The sequence below is a fragment of the Fringilla coelebs genome, assembly GCF_963513975.1.
Source record: "Fringilla coelebs genome assembly, chromosome: 4".
In the NCBI taxonomy this organism is placed as follows: Eukaryota; Metazoa; Chordata; class Aves; order Passeriformes; family Fringillidae; genus Fringilla; species Fringilla coelebs.
This window is the reverse complement of record NC_140032.1, coordinates 65,500,833-65,519,391: the sequence shown is the minus strand read 5'-3', so window position 1 is coordinate 65,519,391 and position 18,559 is coordinate 65,500,833.

Here is an 18,559-nt window from a genome sequence, read left to right as displayed (position 1 = left end):
TTCCTAACCTCTCACATTGTCTCTTTTAGGGATAATTTTGCAAATAATTACAATCAGGCATCGTTTATTCTGTGTAGCTCAGTTAACTGTGCTGTAAGGTACCTGGTGACAATCTCTGTGAAATGTTTGCAAAATTAGGACTTTAAATTCTAAACATTTAAGCAAAAAATTGCATAGTTCCCTGTAATTCAGAATTCTATTTTTTTCACATTATTTAATATTAAATAAGTGCACTTTTGCCTATATATTAAATTATATTTTTTTGTGGGGTTGAGTACATAGTTGAAAAGGGACATTTATAGAGTCTAGTAAGAGACTCAGTAGTTTAGGTTTAGATAGTAGTTTAGATTTAGTAGCCTTTGCACAGCTTGTGTTTCCATAATCTATGCAATCTTTAGAGATCACCATTTGCCAAAATTTAACTCTTAAATCTACATTTATTGATGGCTTTAATGCACTCTCCTCTTAGTAAATAATTTGATGCTTCATTTACAAAGTATTCTTGTGCTCTTAACTCTGACCCAGGTACCAAATCAAGTGATCCAGCCTATTCTCCTTCCTATGTCTAAGCACAGGCACCATTCTGCCCCTTTTTCTGCTTAGCAGTATCTGAGAAAATTATTATTTATTTTTGTACGTCCTTATGGCATTAATATTAAAAGTAAAGGGGTGGAGACCCTGCCTAATTCTTAAGTTTCATATCTATTAACTGTTTGATCAATAACTCTGGCCAAATCTCTGCAGTTGTCAAAGTGAGCCCAGCTTGGTGTGAAATCTGTTGATTTATCCCAGCCAGACATCCTGCCTGCAGCATCTGCATCTGCCCTGACTGCTTTTTGTGCTTTGATGCAGCAGTAAAAATAGTTTCCAAGCTAGTTTCTGTAGCTGGTTCAAAAATAAGCAAAGGGTTTAAATCAAATTCAAAAGTACAAGTAGGTTTCTGAGGACAGGGGTCAAATTTGGAACAGTTGTGCTCCATAGTGGGCTACTGATCACATGTCATCAATCTCCAAACATCTTCTGATTAAGTGCACAAATTGTCATGAGTCTCAGATGTTTTAATTGTTTGAAATGGAGCAATTAAGCATCTAAGTATTACTCCAGGACATGCCCGTGATGGGGTGTGATGTGACGAGGATTTGTTATTATTTGTAAAAAGGTTGTCAGCCAATGTAATAATTGAAACAGTCCAGCAAGCACCCACTACTCAGAATAGATAAACCAAATATTTCACCAAAATGGAGTTTTCTGAACTGTTCCAGGAGAACTTACACATAGCAAATTAAAGAAAATGAGACCTTGCTTATGAACAGTTCATAAATCTAATAGGACTAATGTGCTACCAAATAATATTCATGCAAAAGAAATTATTACCTTCCGGTCAGCAAGGCACATGGAAAATTTTGCATATTGCCCACCTCTTCAGCTCTGTCTTTATTAGGTCTCTGCACAATTAAGTTACAGGTGAAATGTAAGAATTTGGTTTATAGCTGGTCTAGGTAGCCCTAGGCTGTTCTTCATGCAATGAGTATTTTTTGGCTTCGTGGAGCGTAGGACTAGAAATAGAATCACAGAATGGTTTGGGCTGGAAGGGACCCTCAAAGGCCATCTAGTCCAGCCCTTCTGCAGTGAGCAGGGTTCTCTTCAGCCAGACCAGGCTGCTCAGAACCCCATCCAACCTGGCCTCAAATGTTTCCAGGGATGGAGCATCCACCAACTCTCTGGGAATGAGGAGTTGCCACTGTTTCACCACCCTCACAACGAAAAGTTTCTTCTAACACCTTGCCTGAATCCATCTACTTTTAGCTTAAAACCATTTCTCCATGTCCTGTTGGAGCAGGTCCTGCTAAAAAGTCTCTCCCAGATTTCTTACAAGCTCCCTTTGATTAATTGGAAGGCTGCAAAAATGTCTCCTGATAGAAGAGCTTTCCCTTCTCCAGGCTGAACCACAACTTCCCAGCACACAGAGCACTTCCACCAGGTAAAACAAAGGATGTCTGTGCTTTTCCTGGGTGTTTGTACAAACAGCCTCTGTGGTTTTGACATGAGATGATAAAACCATGCAGAGGATGGCTCTGTTGGAAAAATTTAATGTTGAGACTTATCTGTTTGTTATCTGCCTTAGTTAAGTGCTTCTCATCTCCAAAGTTTTTTCATACATTTTTGGTGATGCCAACTCTGATTCTTTCCTTCTGCTGTGATTTTGATTTTAAATTTACTTACCAGTTTTTCTTCCTGCAATTGCTTCCATAGAGGGCTGGGTTGTTTTGGTTTTTTTTTTTTTCAGTAAAGGGAAAATCATCCTCAGCTATTTAAATGTTGTGAACATTTACTGAGCACCATTTTACTCTGTTGAAATTCTCAGTGCTATTTGATGCTTATTTTTAGTTTCATCCATTACTTTTCACTTGTTTTAGCAATCACAGGGATTTATGTTTCCCTCTGCTTTCAAAATGTGTATTTTTGAGGCAGATTTTGTTTTGAAAATGTTTAAATGCTGAAACCTATGGGAACATAGCAAGGCTATTTTGTATAATCTATTTCTCTAGGAAAGATGTGGAATATTTAAGCTCTTTCTCCTCTTCAGTTACTGCAGCATTAAGACAGTTTCTGCATTTTGGTGATACATGTACACATACACAGTAGCCAGTTTGCTTACAATTTGCTTATAGGACTCCAAATGTGTGTACTTAGGTGCTTGCACATTTTGAGAACCTTTTTGGTATTTTCAGGGGTGCTCAGGATGAGGTGAGAGATGAGAATCTGACTCCATGTTCTCAGAAGGCTGATTTATTATTTTATGATATTTTATTATATTAAAGAATGGTATACTAAAACCATACTGATAAAAGAGAAAGGATACAGACAGAAGGCTAGAAAAGAATGAATAATAAAAACTCCTGACACCTCAGAGCCTGGACACAGCTGGACCATGATTGGTCAATAAATTAACACAATTCATGTGTTGGATAAACTATCTCCAGACCACATTCCAGAGTAGCAAACACAGGAGAAGCTGAGGAGAAAATCCTGGGCAAATGGGATTTTTCAGAAAATGTGATAGTGACAAGCCTCGTTGAAATGCATAGCTTAACAGGTCTCCCTTATCAAATTGGTTTTTTGCGCAGTGCAAATCAAATTTAAATTTCACGAAATTATTAATTGCTAATTGAGGGCTACTGAGAGATGCCAATGTCCTAGATGGTTGCAAATTTCTTCCAGTGTCACTGTCTATGTCTCTGCTCCAATGCTCTGAAATGAGTCAGTAGTCAGCTTTAATTTGCTCGGTTTAATTAAATTCCACCTGAATAAATGTGTTGCGCAAATGCTGAAATTTCCTGGATGATGTATGCAGCTGAGATCTAATTTGATCTACACAGCCCTGGATTGTAAACTACTCTTTTCCAGAAAGGTGTGCTCCATGTAATTGCTTAAATAATAACTTAGATGCACTTGTAAGGATAATTATATAAAGAAGGCAAAGCAAAACTGCGCACAGAAAACTATTTTTGAACGCGTCACCATTACTCTTAGAATAACAAAAAATCATTAGCACGCTGGAAGCATATTTCACTTTCAAAACATGATCTTGTTAAGTGTAGCAGCTTGTTTACTTATCCTGGTACTGTCCTGGCTGCATATTACATTAATTAAACGAGTACTGTAATCAGATAGAACAGCATTTTCTGCTAAAATGTCTTGCCTTTTGTAGAACGACATTGATGAATTATATTTTTGTATATGATCTGTGATGTGAGGAGCTGAAATAAATGCCACATCATTGTCCTTCTCTTTCACACACAATATAAAATGGATTAAAAAATCCTCCCTCTCCCCCAAATCTCCTGGCCCTGACTGACTGATGGAAGTGTGTTGCCCAAAATACACATTAGTCAGGTAACGGGGGCTGGGAGCAAAATTTATCCTTTCCAGATGGTGCAGAAATTCCTTTTCTCTTGCACTGTATTCTACAATATTGACTCTCCTTTGGGACCTGCATAAAGTTCACTCCTGTGTATGATTTTACAGTACCTTACTGTAACTTCTCAATCAGGGAAATTCTCTGAGTCCTTCCTAGCTGGAAATTTGCATGGATTCCATTCCCCTTCTCCTTGCTCCTAAGGTAATTTTCCTGTTACTTTTATGAATTTTTAATTTATTTTTTCTTTTGAATCCTCGTTTTGCAAGTTCTGTTTAGTCTAAGATAGTCTTCCAAAGAACTTTATTGCCTGAAAGTTGCAAAGCAGAGTTGACCAAAACTAGAGGCAGATAACTGAATAATGATTTAAGGGGTTACTCTACTCCCACTATTTATATTTATCTAAATTCCTGTAGGTCAGAAATTTTTGTACTGCTGTAGGCATCTATTTTTAATACACATTCTCCTTATGGTGATATTTTCATTGCAAATTCAAATAAAACTTTCCTGTGCTTTTACTGAAATTTAGAGGTAGTCACAAGTGTTTTCATAATTATAAAATTTAGAATAATTAACACCTATTACTAAGAGAGAAGTCCTAGATATTTGACATGGAATAATGAATCTAAGGTATGGAAAGTGCTTCTGTTTCTATAAAATTCCATATTTATTTACATAAAAATAACAGCTGTGAATTTAATTTTGTTTTAATTTTGTTTTCATATGTGAGAGGCCCTTGGAATCATGATTGGTAGAAACACATACAATTTCATAAAGGTTTTTTATTTGCATGCTGAAAATAAAGTCCAAATTACTGAGGGCAAGACTTGGAACAATTTCCTGCAATCCACAGGTCGTGTCTCCCAGGAAATTGTCCAGGCTGCAGGTTTCCATAGTTAGTTTCCCCTTGAGGTGTCTCTAGCTCTCTGAACCTTGCAGTGCAAATGCCATTCTGCACGTGGTGGCACCCCTAGGAGCAGTGAGAAGATGAGAAGAAAGGAAAAGGTGAAAAGGCTCCTCCTGGCAGCTCAGAGGGAAGGAGTGCACTGGCAGTGTGCATCTAGAGAAGAGGAAATAAATAGAGGGACAGTGGACAGAATACTGGATGGCCTTGCTGCCTGGTTGGACAGGCAGTAAAGCCCCATGGTTTTATAACCAAAATTTGCAGGTTGATATTCCAAGAGGAGTTTGGAAGTCAGTGAGTGCTCTCAACAGTTCTTTCACCAGGGAAAGAGTGAAAGATTTTAAACTATTATTATGCTTTGTGTTAGGAAAAATGGATTGATTTGGTTAATAGTAACAGGACCAAATTCAATTCCTAGAGTAAAGTAATAAGTATTGGGTTAAGACACCACTCGGAGATCAGTGAAAATTGAATTGTACGGGTGCTCAGAGGGCTCCATTTTTCAATATTTCCTCCCCAAAGGGCTGTGTGCTCTTGCATTGGATTAGGGCAGCCACTCAACCCGAGGCACATTTGGTTGATTCACTCAGGTGACTGTATTCCTCCTCCCTGAGCTACATCCTGTTCCCCTCCTCATGACACGACTATTAGTTTTGTTCTTTATGGAACCATTAACAAAAATGAGAAAGAATCTATTACTGTGTTTAACTTCCTATTTCTACTTTGTTCTCCCACTTCAATACAATTTTCTGGAGTAATTTAATAGTTCTGTAAGGAATAGGGGAAAGTGGAATTTGCTCAGTGCGTCCATCTGCTTTACTAAGAGGTGTGGGGTTAGATTTTATTTTAGTTGTTATGTCCCTTAAACCCGCATCCACACTGCACTTTCTCAGCATGAATTTCACACTGTTTTCCTTTCTGAGATTTACTGGGAAGCCTTGGAGACAGACCTGGGTGCTCCATGTTTTTGGTTTCCACCAGGAGGGAAATGGCTTGGAATGATAGTTCTCCTGCTAAGGAATATCAAGGGACACCAAGTACGGACACAAGACAGCCTCTTTCTCAAAATAAATCCTACAACAAACTAAATTAGTGATGTAGCTTCACCCACTGAGCTCACAAGCAGCTTATTTTAATTTCCCCAAGTTTTTTGTTTGTGGCTTACCATTGTGCTTATTTAGGGGCTTTTGGAAAAAAAAAGATTCCCCTGGTTCCTGCCAGTCAAAGCCTGACAAGTGCTGCACGTGTTTGTAAGTAGGTGGTGAAGCTCAGCTGGATACAGCTGGCAAAGATGGTGAACAGTTTAGGGCAGAAGAAGAGAAAAGCATGGATGTCAGTGGATGGGGGTGCACCTACAGCTTGAGGAAGGGGGCTGTGACATGTGAAAGGAGACAAGGGAGGGCAGGCACAACAGCTGAAAAAAGTCTTGGGAGTTCTTGGACATTGTAAGAGAATCCTCAGCTGCAAACTGCAATAAAGGTCAGTGTCTTGTCATCTAACCCCTCTATAAATATAGATGGCACCAGCACTTGGTGCTGATAGAGAAATATAACAACCTGCTAATGCTCTAATTAGGAGACCACTTTTCGAGCAATGCTGAAACAGCTTCCTTACTTTTCTTTCTTTGTAATCACTTAATAATTGTGACATTTTTCTTGGCTTTAACTGTGTGTCCCTGAAGGCATGTTAAAGGCCCCCTGTGATTACAGCAATGGGAATCGTGTTGCTGAAGTGATGGTAACAGAGACACTTATTAAAATCTGGCCCCTGCTGTCTGTAGTTTCTCGAGACTACACTTTGGCAAAATTTAGAATAGAATTACACAATGCCTGACAACTAGAAATTATGTTATAGCCCAAGTGCTGGGTGAGAATTAGAGAAGTAAGTATGGACTGCCATAACATCTGAAAACAGAAGTGATGCTGCATTGCCTGATGGTGCATTTAACAGATCATTGGCTTTGTGGCTGGTGTAAAGCAGATCTCCTGGCATGCTGTGTGCACAGAAAGATCACGTGGTGCAGGGCGCTGTTTGAATGTTTGCAAGGCATTTGCAGTGTTTATCTGCTGTTCTCAAGTCTCAGGTGAAAATATGATTCCACTTTCTTTAAGCCTGTCCACCTGAACAGTTTTTTAAATAAATACTCGATGTGACATGCATCAGAAGAGAACAAAATTGCTATTCAACTGTAACCAGTTTACACTGTCTCTTGAATCAGCAGTTTTGTTTGTCTTGTAACTTACACAGCAATTCTGTTTTCACCTCTAGTGTTTACATCCCTTTCCCTTTCAGGCAACTGCAAAAGCCAGAAAATTGCCTTTGTGAGAAGGCTGCTGAGATTGGGAGCACCAAAGCAATCCCATTATTAGTTTACATCCCCAGCAGGAACTCAGAGATTGTTCAGCACATCAAACAGTGGAGTGGGGCCATGTAATGTGCAGCCCAAGGGCCAGATGGGGACCTGCTGAGCCATATGAGGTGGTGTCCAGCTGCCCTCTCCCTGCATCTGAGGGATGGGACAGAGCAGCAGAGCTGCTGGCTGGTGCTGCTGATGAACTTGAGCCACCATACACTATATTCCATCTGCATGCAAAGATGGGTATGTGCACTTATAATAAATGTCTAATGTTTCCATACAAAGTGGGCTTGGTGCTTGGGTTCCTCACGAGGCACCTGCACAGACTGCAGGGCTGCAGAAGGGAATCCTCTTGGATGAGTGCATGGAGCTGGGGCTGCCTTGCTCTTTGCTTAACAGCAATGCAGAGAGTCTAGTAAAAACAATTTTAGATCATCTTTCATGTTCAGCTCTTGGGTACATGAGCAAGAAGGGAGACAAAGAATATTCTCACTGTATATATTTTCACTTTGATTTCAGCAGACATCTACATGTAAAACCCCCACTACATCACAGAGGTCTTCATGATGGATCTGAAAATGACAGTATACTTGTTGAATTTTTATGCTGTGGAAAGAATTTTAATTATTTTAATTACTGTTTCTGAGTTGCTGGGATATATACTCAGAATCTTTCATTAGTGCATCCAGCTGTGCAAATGAAATATATAATCAATATAAAATGGTTTTGTCGTAGCCTGTTTGAACAACGATCTGTGATAGTTTAAAATTCAGAGGGTTCTTCTGTGATAAAGTTCTATTAATGCTTTCATTAACAAGAAATTACATTACAGTGTCTGTGGGGCTTACTTCAGGGAAAGGACATTTTCTTTGTTGGTAATTTCATCCCCTCTATTCAGCTTCCCAAAATGACATTTATTTAAAAATCAGCACTAATGCAGTAGTTAACCTTTCTCAATATTATTTAACCAGATAATGCAGAGATACAGTCACACAAATAATTATACCTTGAAAACATCCATTTTACCCAGTGCTGCAAAAGTAGAGCAAAACTTCCACCATATTCTTTATTTCACTTTTAAAATGGGAATAATGACCTTGAAATTATAAAAGAGTGTTGGTTGGCTGACATACAGAATGTGGAGATTATTTTTTGTATGGAAAAGAAGCATGTAAAGATCTTGTCAAAGCATTTTTACCAATTTCACTTACTTTTAGCAAGGCACAGGATTCTAATGTCCTTTATGTTATTTCTTTTATGATAAAACTAATACTGAGCAAGATATGAGGGAGGGGTTGCATGACTGAAAGGTGCACAAATAGTTTACTCAAGAAAGCCCTCAATTTTCATTTATTTAATTTATTTCTTGTCACAAAAAAAGTCACAAAAGAAATGTCTTCTCTCTTTTTGGGGGATAAAATCTGAGTGTGACCCCTCTCATGCAAATTATGTCTTTGCCTGGGGAAAGTAAAGTGTCTGTGTTGTGCTGTGATCCATTGGGGAATTATGAATGACAGGTACTGGAAACTGAACTTCTACAGCACAAAACATGGGGAATATGCATTGATCCTGACTTGTAGCATCACTTCAGAAATGAGGTGAAAGTGCAGGGGTTTTGGTGTCCTGGAAGATTTCATTGCCATAAATCACTTCTTCAGTGTCTCCCAAAAGTGCAAAGTTTTTGAAAATGGACACCTATAAAATGATTAATTCATGTTTTGTCTTATTTGAGTCTCCATTTATGAGGTTAGGGTGGGTTTTTTTTTGCCTGCTGATGTTGACATTCATGGAGGATAAAAACCTTCAATTTCTTTGACATGAAGGCTGAAATTCTTATCCAGTCACTTGGTTCTAGGAACTCTGCCCGACTGCAGGGAGATACTTAATAATCAAATCCCTAGAACAGATATGGCTGCTTCTGAAACAACATCTTCAGTGAGAATGAAAATAGTTCTGGTCTATTATGACCCAGTGAATGAGAACAGATTCTGTGCTGTCCTAAATCCGTTTTGATCTGCTCGTAACAATAGACTGTAACGCTGTATGAATGAACGAGCTGGGGATTTTTTCCCTCTGGATAAATCCTAGTGTCACAGATGGATGCTGATACCAAAATTGGTCAGATGGAAACTTTCTAAGACAGTTTTGAGTAGTAGAAAGCAGATATTCATTATTGCAGCGTTCTGGGCACTCGTGGGATGCTTCCTCTAATCGAGTGCACCGAGTGTCTGGTAAGAAGTTTCTATCATCCACACAGGAGACTTGAAATGAGCATCCTGCAAATGTCCTCTGGTAAATTCCACATGGTCACAAGCCACAAAAGACCAGGCAGTCAGGGAATCATGCTGTTCCTGAAAGGCTATATGCCACCACCTATGGGAACAAATCAGACAGGACTCTGTTTTCTCTATGGCGGACAGAGCCCCTTCTTTATTCACATAACTCCTTTTTATACAGTTTTACAGGCCTGGTGTGTGACTCCAATTGGTCAGCAGTTTCTTGCCAACTACTTTTACTGGTTAGTAACAAGCTGTTATTCTGTATTGATTGGTCACTCAAACTCTTGGGGTGTTGCTTGTGAAAGATAGTTTTCATTTTTCTATCTAACGGTGCAAAAACAGTTTATACAGGTGCAAGGTGTTTTTTACCCAGGAATACCATGTTATGTTAATTAATTGCTCCCAACAGGATTGCTTTCACATGGGAACTTGCAAATGCTGGCTTTGACAAGGCCAGCCACTGATTCCAGGAGAGCTGGACTGATTTTATTAATCTTTTCTTTATGATTTTTCTACCTTACTGCAACAACCACCTATAATTAAAAGTCTGGTAGAAAAGTATCACACCACTGAAATTTTTTGGTCTAAGCCTGTGGTTTGCAGTGCACAGAGAGGTCAGATGGCCAGCCTGCTGCCATCAGTTCTCTGCACTATTTTCACTCACATTATTAAGAAGCTGAAGTGCACTGCAAAGTTCTTAGTTAATTTTTCAGAGGGAGAAAAAAATTGGCAAAGCATAAAAGGCTCAAGTATCTGCATATCAACCAGAAAACAGCATGGTATAAAAAAGCAGCAAAATATTTTATTAATATTTCAAAAAGTTCTTGCTCTACTGCTTGGTGAGACTATCCTTTATTTAACCTTTATTGATGTTGGAGCAATCTTGAAAAGTGACAAATATAAGAGGATGCGTTTTCATTGTGTTTAGCAATCGTGGATGTCACAGAATGAAGGTAAGTATTAGGAATTGGCATAATCTATAAGCCACTCAAATTAAAAATAAAGAATGCATATTTTTGTAGATGGTCATGCCAGAAAAATAGCATTGGTAAATTAATATCTGTCTGTGAACAAAGAGGACTCTTTGAAAGCAAAAATAGATATAGCAATGCAGTGAATACAATGGAGACATCAAAAGAACACCACAAGAATGATTGCATCAAATCAAAAAGAGTTTAAATATTTTAAGGTGCAAGGCAGATCAAAGGCTTTTAAAGGTATCAAAATTGTGAAGCCTGTGAGGAAAACAGGATGCTAAGAAGCAAATACCAGTTAATGAAAACGTACGTACCACCATTGAAAGTGGAAAATTAAATACAGTGTTCTAGGGTAAGCCAAAATATTTAGTATTAATAATCCTTTCATCTTTCATTAGGTGAAATTAAAATATACATAACTCCTGAAAATTTATGATATTATTGAATTTGCCATCATGGTTATGTAGAATAAAATAACTAACTTATAATTACTTAAACTTCCTTGAATATGTAAACAAAAGTAATGGATAAAATGAAATCAAGGGCAGGAAAAACAGTGAGAAAGCCTCTGACTTGGATTCAGGAGAGTGGAATTAAGCATTTTACTGCAGAATTTATATTGGTGCCAGTGCCAGAGCTAGCTCAAATGGGACATGGCTAGAGGAATATTTTATGATGCAATCACAGGGGTGAAAAAATCCCCATTAGGTGCAATCTGTTCTGTGAAAATATTTTGGTCCACCGAGGTGATTTTACAAAGCTTTATTTTATAAAATTGTCATTTTCCCTTGCTGCTACTTACCTCAGTATAGGCCTAAGTACTGTTCATCCAGAAAATAAGAAAGATTTACAAATATTTACTTGAGAAGGTGCTTTTCAACACAATTTGCCATTTGTTTTTGTGTCCACAGCTCCAAACCCAGAAATTAGAAGGTATAAACCTTTAAGCAAAGGTATAGACCTTTAAGCTTATAAAGTCAGGTTAATGAGATGGTTTCTCTGTTAGGTTACCCAGACCAAGCTTCCAAACCCTTCTCTTGTCCAATCCCCAGGAGCTCATTGTCTGAGAGTCTTGAGGACATCACTCAGTTCCTCTGAACCTGGGTCGTGACAGGACCCTGCTTCATATCTGTCACCATGGCAGCATGTGTGGGTTCCACATCTCTCTTCCCTTCTTGGCACCCTCTCTTTCCCTTTACTGTGCCTGTGGCTGCTCAGCCTGTGACAAAAGAGGGAATTCTGCAAGGATAACTGCAGTGTAATTCATCAAACAAATTGGGGGAAGGGGACACATGGCATGGAGGAGGGAGGTAATTCCTGTTTTATTTCTGTTTTGAAGGTATTAAGAGTACACCTGTGTTTTACACACTGAGAAACTGCAGTAGAGGGACTTGAAAGCCACTTGGAGAGGCTGATGTTCATTATCCTCTATTGGATAATAAACAGATTATAACTCCACAATTCCAACAAAGAAACACAAGCAGTCTGCATCCATTTGTCCATTATCTCTAATGAAATTAAATAATGCATGTGGGACCACATGTTTGAAGAATAAATACACAATAAAATTCTTAGTGTGAAGATTAAGACAATATGTTTTTTTCCTAAAGCTTTCATCCAGGGAAAAAGAGCTTCCTGCTTGCCTCAGGTAAGATTAGCTGGAAAAATCCCATCATATACCTAGAATAAAGTCTGAGAGGCAACAGGCAAATATTTCAATGTAAAATAATTTTTATTGGTTTTAATTAAGCAACGGCATTTTTGTTGAATGTCTTTAATCTTTAATTACCACCCAAAAGCCCTGAATGTGACATGAGTTATTTATTGAGTCACTGAGAAATACAGTCTGAGATTTTCTTAGGAATACTTCATATAGGAAAAACAGATTCTCACTGAAAACAACAGTGATTTTCAGAAACATTTGTGTTTCATGGTCCTGATCTCAACCACAAAGAAAGCAAATGAAAGAATCTTGGGAGTTGGTTCACGTCTGTAATGAGTGTTAGTGCTTATAGGAGCTAGAAAAATGTGGGGTTTCTTATGACTGAAAATGTCCCAAAAATCAAAATCTGTCACCAAAGAGCAGCCCTGAGTATGTGTTTGGGATTTATTTAGGGACTAGATTTAGGATGATGAGAGCCCAGAGCTAAGGAAAATTACTGCTCAGGCAGCTGAGAGCAGCCTCAGGGTGATGTTGGTGCTGGGACTGTGTTCACCGCCTGCAGTTTGCCAGGTGGGCTCCTCCAAAAGAGTTATCAGTGTACCCAAGTGTGAGAACCTGTCTGTGAACATCCCTGCTGATGAAATACAGATTTTTTTATCTGTAGGATGAAGAATTTATCCTGTAATCAACTGTCTGTGCTTCTGTTGGCAGAAGCCCAGGTTGTAGGCCCTCTAAGCTGAAAATCTGCCAACTGGGAAGTTTAATAGGAAAAAAAACAGCTGCTGTTTTCTGTACTAAACTCCTGGGCAAACTGTAGAGCCCAAACTGTGATCTTAAGTTTCCCTTTCCCTTTTAAGCAGAAAGTTTAAAGATGTGTGAAAGTGCCAATACTGCATGATCACCGCAGAGATCATGCCTCCAAAAACATGCAGGGCTTTTTTAAGACTCAAAGATGTGTGGTCCAGGTATATTTGAGGCTCTAGATAGTGTTTATCTTGCATGAGAATAATCATCAATCAGAAGGGAGGAACTTAGCCCACACTCCAGCGAAATGTAGTTTTCTTTATTTAGACCCTGTCTACAGAGTTTTTCAGGAAAGAATAAAAAAACGTTTAAGACTTGATGAACACAGGATGTGTAAGATTTCAGAGGTGAGAAACTGTCTCTGTATCTACAGGGCATGTTCATAAGGGTATGCATCTAACCCTCCCTGCTGGAGTCAGTGACATGTCTGATAAACCTGACATATTCAGCCAAACTCTAGCTAGTAACTTCCTTGAAGAAAATCACCCTGTGAAAAGCCTTAAAGAAATACTTAGTTGTGTTTAGCATCCTTCATAATTTTCAAGCAGTGACTCCCGCAGAAACAAGAAAAAACTAATTATTTGAGTTATTAAAAGCTTGCTGTGTAAGACCTTTCCATGGGTTTTGACCTCTTTGGCTCTACTTTGGTTCAGGATGTTCAGCTTTTTACAAGATCAGGTCCCAGGTACAAGACTAAGCACTGCATCTGTGCCTACTTTATTTAAAGTTAAAATAGAAAGAACCATCTAGAAATCCTGGTAACATTAGCACAGGGGAGACCAAGATGGAAACATTACCTTGTGCTGCTTGTGCCTTGTGTTGCTGGAGATACCAAGCTCCTATTTTAAGTGATAAAATCCCATTTTTTCCTTCCATGTTACCACATTGCTGTGTGAGTAGCTTGTCCCCAACCAATTTCCAGAACAATGTCTTACACTGGCCTGTGGAAGTTTCCTCCCATTGAAATTCACAATGAAGTTTACTGTAGGAATGATATCTCTGATCTGATTACTTGGCCACTGAAATTAAATCACGGCCCTCTATTCAGTTCATTATGCAGGAAATTAAGATAGAATCCAGGAAAGATAATGGAGTTTTCAATGTGTGGAAGAGCTGGGGAGTGGGAACCCAAGGCAGAGAATATTGTGGTGAGAATTTGGGAAAAAAGATTGTGTGCCCATACAAGCTTTGGAGTGAGACACAAGTTTTTGTGCCTCATTTTCAAGTTGGCCAGGCATTGCATTCAGTGTGTCATTATGCTTCAGCTAATAAATCCTCCTGCAAAATAGATGGGAGTTAATTGGGCAGGGTATCTTAGATCAGATAAACCAGGTCTGGGACCTTGAGAACTTAAAGCTTATCAGGAAAATGGGCTAAAGATAACAAGGAATATGGTTTTAAGAGGTTCTAGGAAATAAAGTGAAAATGGAATTAAACACTGTTATATAGTCAGGAATTCTAAATGGAAATATTTCTGACATTAATCAGTATCTCAGTGCTTAAGTTTGCAATATAACCTTTCTCTTTAGCTCTGGTTGTACAAATACTCATACAAATGTCCCTGTCTTGGTTTGAGACAATTTTAGAAGAGCACTCTGTAACTTTTAAACTAAAAAGCAGATTTATAGGGTATCATATAATTCAGGATGGCAAGTATATGACAATGGACATATGACAAGTATATGACAGATGGAAGCACTGTAAAGTCTGCCTTTATCATCATTTCACTTTGTCGTGCTATGGAGCTGCTTGGTTTTATTTCCTCTGCATGGCACAATTAATTTAATTTCCAGGAGTCTTCTGCCTACATGTAGTGGTTCCTTTTTGATGAAGCAGAGACACAGAATTTCACAGGAGAGAGACATACACGGCTCTTTACTGAGAAATTTATTTTTGCCCTTAAGTTTTAGGATGGTTATGATTAAAAGAATACACTTCTCCCTTATGTACAAAAACTGTCTTTATAGAAATATACACATATATGCATTTGTGCAGGGGGTAATCAAGGAGCAGTGTACAAATTAATTATTCAAAATATTCTAATTGGCTGTCCCAAGAAAGATGGGTAATCTCTGATTAGACTTCCTACTCATGATTTAGAATAGGGACATATTTCATGATGTATAGGATAAATCTATATTTAGGTTTGCAAAGAGTAGCTCTATTTCTAAAATTATAAATGTGGTCTTAGATCCTTTGAGGAGGAGTTTAGTATAGATAACCTTCTCATGTGTCTTTCAAATCTAAATATTGATGAGTATGCTCTCAATCATTTCAACATGAATATTCCAAGGTACAAAAGGTAACAATAGAAATGCCATTCTACATCTAAAGAAAGATAGCAGCTTTTCCCAAGTCCACAAGTAGAATTAAAAAATATGTTTTTCAAAAATATCAGTACTATATACATATGCTTTTATTACTGTATATTTGAATTATAACACACAATATTACATATTATTTTATTATGGTCACAGATTTCCACAGTAATTAAGTTATGAATACCTTCTTGGACTTCAGTCTCCAATACAGCTTATGCAGTGCAACATACTCAGGAGCAGTATTCACATTAAATATTGATAATTCTGATATTCACCAGTCAAATATTCATAGGATGATGTCTCTATCTGTACAGCAGGTGCTTACTTAATGGCAGAAAAGTGGTGGTCAGTACCAAGTTAAAAGCAATGTCGATTTTTAATTTTCAACCACTTGTCCATTTAGGACCCAACTATTTGGGAGCTGGATCTTTGCCACAATCTCTTGCCTTCTTATCAAAAGGATGCCTTGGGGCTGATAGTGTCAGAAAAAAAGAAAGTTTTCTGTCACATATATGTATTAGAAATGTATCTCTGTTTCTAATTTTTTCTCTCTCCTTTGGGGCATGTTTGCCACGAGCTCTGGATTCTGTTGTTTCGACTTCAACATTTTCATTACGTGTTCTCGTTGGAGTGCCTTCTGGGAGCATGACTGCTTGGGAGATTTATGTATTCTAGAGTCTCCTTTCAGCTGCCATCGTGTTAGTGGCTACAAGAAAAAGCCTGCTGAGCTGCTGGGTGTAGTGACATTTCAGGTTATTTGGCAATAGTCACCGCACTACTCCTGTTTCTTATTCAGGAACTGCAAAAACCTAATTAATATGGAGAGTGATCTTATAGCCACCCCACCCCTGAAAGAAGCCTGGGGGTTTTGCCCCAAATACTCAATTGTTCTGTGGATCTATATCCAAAACAGCAGCTTTGGATCCAAGATGGGAGCTGTGTTAGAGAACGGATGCTGCCAAGGAAAGTGCTGCCTGGTGATTGTAATAACATTTATAGAAAAAACATTACAATTTCCACACAGTCAGTTCCCCCCTGACTCCCCAGCTCAGCACGGTGGCACACCTCTGTGAGATAAAGAAACCACAGAGTTTTCTTTCCCAGGGTCATTCAGGGAGTGAGTGCTAAAAATGGCACATAACTCTTCTGAGGCTAGAAGTCAATACACTCACAATGGCTCAAATGGTGCTGGGAGGATATTGCCTGGTCCTGGGGCACCCAGGAGTAGTTAAGGAGACAGAAAGCTCAGGTCTTGTTTTTACAACAGGGATGAAATGGCCTCCAAGGCATTGTTAAAAAGATCCTCCTGAAAAGTTCACATTTCATAAGATTTATATACGTATTGGCTTATTCAGAACTTTAATTAAAAATTGTAGAAGGTCCTTTAGTTCATTAATTGAAGATGTTTCCCCTGTAAATGAGAGATTAATTTATGCCTGTTTTTAATTGTTGGATGCTACCACAATTGGTGCTGCATAAAAATACATACAGTACATAAAATATGAATTAAAACAAGTGAATAATTATAACCACATCAGCCTAAAGGCAGGAGGCATTTTAATATGGGAGTCTGGTAATGGTGCATGAATTTAGAAGGATTAATTTTTCTGAGACAGTTCAGAAGTATTTAGCCTTTATTCTGCCCTTATTTAAAATGCCTCATATAATACATCTCAGTATTTTACATAATTTAAACTTTCATAAGACATTTTGTTCTCACTCTGTGAGGTTCTTCAACACACTGAAACACTGCTAAGATCTTAAGTCTACAAATCATAATCTTTCCAAACAGATCCTTTGTTCTGAAGCTTTGCATTGGTAATCAGTAGTATCAGTGCCTGTTATAGATCAGCTTGCTCATTTAGGGTGATGCTTCTCTCCTGGAAGTAGAAATACTCTTAGATTTGTAGGTAGGGGTGTACATATGGATAAAGGCTCTCTGCACTGCTCAGAACACCTCAGGTACCAGACAGCTGAGCAGTAAGGTATCATGGAAAAATGTTTGTATTCCTTACACCAGAGTATTATTTAACTAACTTGGGAGGCAAATATGCAGCAGAAAGCAGAGTTTGCTCCACTGGCAGACAAATCAGAGACAGATCCTGTGGTTTTATGTTCTCAGGAAATAAGTAACATGTATGAACTCTCTGCATGTTTAAGGACACATCCTGCAGAGGGGTGCTGGTTCAGCAGTGAGGCTGCTGAGCATCAGCAAATTATTTCACAGTATTTATAATTTTGAATCTCCTTCCAGTGATTGTTCAACTGGAATTAACTATATAGCTAAGAATAAGAGTGTCTAAATCCTTTTCTAGATTTGGCTCAGATATTTGCAGGAGGCTTTGTAGCAGTAAGGCAGTTGCTGGCCTGAGCGCATCACAGAAGATTGTATATAATAAATATAATATATAATATATAATATATAATATATAATATATAATATATAATATATAATATATTATATATTATATATTATATATTATATGAAATATATAATATATAATATGAAATATATAATATATAGTATACACATGCTACATTACATATATATTAATATATTATATACTAATATACATTATATTATGTAATTAATAGACTATACATTATATTATATAGTTAATATACATTAATATCTAAAATATAATAGATCTCATATAATTTATAATATTTAGGTTTATTCAATATATAATTATATATTATATATTCTATAATAGCATATAATGTTTAATATAATTATATTTTATAATTATATAATATATATTATATATTATATATAATTTAATTTTATATATAATATACAATTAATATTTATTTTAGTATTATGATATTTACTTATATAATTAACATTTAATATTTTATATAAAATATTAAATCTATAAAATAGATAATATGTAATATAATTATATAATAATATAATGTACTTGAGTAGCTATCAGGAGGTTTTAAGAAATTAAATTAAGAAGATGTGGTGAAATGGAGAAGATTCCTAAGGCAAGAGAAAAAAAAAAAGAGAATCCTTACCAACTGTAAAAGTTTCACAAGAGAGCTGAGGTTTTATTACTGTAATAATTCCATTATTAACTTTTTGATAGATGCTTTACATATGAATATGAACAGGAGATAGCCTGGATTCAAACAATTCACTGAGCATGGAAACATTATTTCAGGTTCCTGAATGCATCTGTCAGCATATCCTTTGATCCTGATTTGTAACATGCCTTCTGTTTCAGCTCTGGGTTTCTGGGTCTTTCCTCTTCAGAGTCCTTGGACTCCAACAGATTACTTCAAAATACATGGTAGCTTTGTGATGTGAGCAAATATCTACTGAGATCAGAT